The sequence below is a fragment of the Balaenoptera ricei genome, chromosome 5, assembly GCF_028023285.1.
Source record: "Balaenoptera ricei isolate mBalRic1 chromosome 5, mBalRic1.hap2, whole genome shotgun sequence".
Taxonomy (NCBI): Eukaryota; Metazoa; Chordata; class Mammalia; order Artiodactyla; family Balaenopteridae; genus Balaenoptera; species Balaenoptera ricei.
This window is the reverse complement of record NC_082643.1, coordinates 123,411,033-123,413,924: the sequence shown is the minus strand read 5'-3', so window position 1 is coordinate 123,413,924 and position 2,892 is coordinate 123,411,033. Positions and strand designations below refer to the sequence as shown.

The window sequence follows — 2,892 nt, the reverse complement described above, 5'->3', positions numbered from 1 at the left end:
AAATGACTACTGATTTGACTATGTGGGACTATTCCTGGGCTCTGTATTCCATTCCATAAGGTCATCCTTATGCTACTACCTCAGTGTCTTGATTACTGTATTTTCACAATAAGTCTTGGTATTCACCACAAAATGTTATGAATCTGAACTTTTTAAAAATAAACTTCTACTAAAGATTTAGTCTACATGCAAAAAGTAATTTCAGTTGAAAATGGTTGAATTCAGTAAGAAAACCCCACTATGAAACCAGGCTTCCTTTATTCTTGCTTGTAGCCCCACCTGTAATCTGAATCAAGATCTAGAGTTGAACTTGGTTAAAAGGATCCTTATAAGTAGAAAATATCCTTTTTTTTCTGTTTTTATAGTTGAGAACAAACTGTACTTTTTAAAGGGACTTTTTACTAGAAAGCTAAAGTGATACAAAACAAACCAAAAAGCATAGAAGCTCATGAGTTGTTAGGGTCCCAGCTTCTTTACCAACCTAAGTCTAGCCACAGATTGGACTGCCTGGCTCAAGTATCAGGACATCCATTTTGATGTTTTCCACTCATCTCCACAGTGGCTGACATTTGAGTGGTTGGATACCAGATCATGCTTTTTAGAAATTTAGCTGAGGTAGTTTGATTGGCACCAAATCATGTCTCATGCCCCATTTTATTTGCATGCAGTTTTCCAGACACACTACTTCTTGTCCTTTACACATCTCAACTGGGGACTCATTGTGAAGTCCCAGCCCATTATAGGAAAAGCAAATGGTCGCATCCATCTCCTACTACTATAATCTCACCCCACTCCTCGGAGCTAACAGTTCTTAACAGTTTGCCATCTATCTTTTGAAATGATATTCTGTGTACTTTCATGCTCTTACAATGTGACTTTGACATTGAGAGATAGGGTCTGTGTCCCTTCCCCTGGAATCTGGGCAGGCTTGTGACAGTAGAAATTGGCGGAAGTGACACTGACTTATGAAGCTCGGTCAGGAGAGGCAATGCAGTTTCTCCATCGTTTGATGGAATGTCTACTTTTGGAGCCCTGAGTCACCATGTAATATTGCACTATCCTGAGGCCATCATCACTTTCTGAAGAAGCTCAGGCAAAGGGAGAGGCCCCTTGTAGGGGCTGTAGTTGAGCATCACCACAGATGAATAACTCAGTGAATGACTGTTGAGTCCTCGCAGCTCCTTCCAGAATTCCTGGAGCAGAGACCAGGCAGTCTCGCTGTGCCCTGTCTGATTCCTGGTGGTGGTTTTAATTCACTAAGTTTGGGAGAGTTTGTTATCGCAATAGTAACTGGAGAATATGTCTTAGAAAATTTTAATAAAAATAGAATCATCTTTATTTTAAATTGCTGTTAGAATTCTCAGCAATTTAACAAGTATATGCTATTGATGGACATGAAATTCATTGCCAATTTTTCTACAGATTGTATTTATACAGGTATGATTGCTGGGTTAATTGGTTTAGAAATCTCAAGAGTTGGTAGATACTGACAATCTCAATCCTAAATGACTGTGTCAGTATCGATCCATCCGCTTTCCTATACTACTTGACATTATGGGTCTTTTAAAAATTTGCCATTATAGTGAACAAAAAACAATAGAACCTTATTGGTTTGATCTGAACCAAAGAGGACTTTGTTCCTCTTGTTTCATGTTTATTGGCCATTTTAATTTCCTCATCTCTAAGTACCTATTCATATTTTTTACCTATTTTTCTAACGTGTTGTTTATCTTTTTATAAGTAATTTATATATACTATAGATATATAATGACTACATATATAATGAATATATACATAACATAATACATATATAGTGACTATATATATATAAAATCACTGAACATGTGTGCATATATACATACAATCAGTAATCATTCATCAGCTGAAAGTTGAAACTTTTTTCTCCTAGTCAGTTGCCTGTGTGTTAACTTTGTTTTTATTTTATCATACTGATGTTTAAAACTATATATACACATTGTTTAACTGCCATAACTATTTGTGGTAGCACAGTCGTCTCCTTTATTTTATCTTCATTTTTCAAAATTTTCTTGGCTATTCTTGTGTGTGTGTGTGTGTGTGTGTGTGTGTGTGTATTTCACATAAGAGGTTAAGAATCAGGGACTTCCCTGGTGGTCCAGTGATTAAGACTCTGCGCTCACAATGCAGAGGGCCCGGGTTTGATCCCTGGTCAGGGAACTAGATCCCTCATGCCACAACTAAGAGCCTGCATGCCGTAACTAAAAAAGATCCCTCATGCCACAACGAAGATCTCGCAGGCTTAAATATTAAAAAAAAAAAAAGAAGAAGAAGTTAAGAATTTGTCAGTTTCCATTAAGTAAAACTCCTTTGGATTCTGGTTGGGATTACATTGAATTTATACATTAATGTTGGAGAAAAATTGACATCTTTTAGTCCTTTAATGATGGCTTAGATTGTTCACCTCATATGGGCAATCTTGGATATTCCTGCTTAAGTATTAAGTGGTTATTGCTCATAAAAGAAAGCAATTGACTTTTATTTTATTTTTGAGTTTATTATATATTTATTGGAGTAAAATTGCTTTACAATGTTGTGTTATTTTCTGCTGTACAATGAATTGAATCAGCTATATGTATACACATATCCCTTCCCTCTTGGACCTTCCTCCCACCCTCCCCATCCCACCCATCTAGGTCGTCAGAGAGCACCGAGCTGAGCTTCCTGTGCTATACAGCAGGTTCCCACTAGCTATCTGTTTTACACACGGTAGTGTATTTATGTCAAACCTAATCTCCCAGTTTGTCCCACCCTCTCCTTCCCCCGCTTTGTCTACATGTCCATTCTCTACGTCTTCGTTTCTATTCCTTCCCTACAAATAGGTTCATCTGTACCATTTTTCTAGATTCCACATAT

At 37.2% G+C, this 2,892-nt stretch overlaps 1 non-coding gene across 1 annotated transcript; it reads left to right on the top strand.

Moving 5' to 3' along the window:
* Positions 1-2,123: 2,123 nt before the first annotated feature.
* On the top strand, positions 2,124-2,196 carry TRNAV-CAC (transfer RNA valine (anticodon CAC)). The gene has a single exon. It is a non-coding gene; the product is annotated as a tRNA-Val (tRNA).
* Positions 2,197-2,892: the final 696 nt, after the last annotated feature.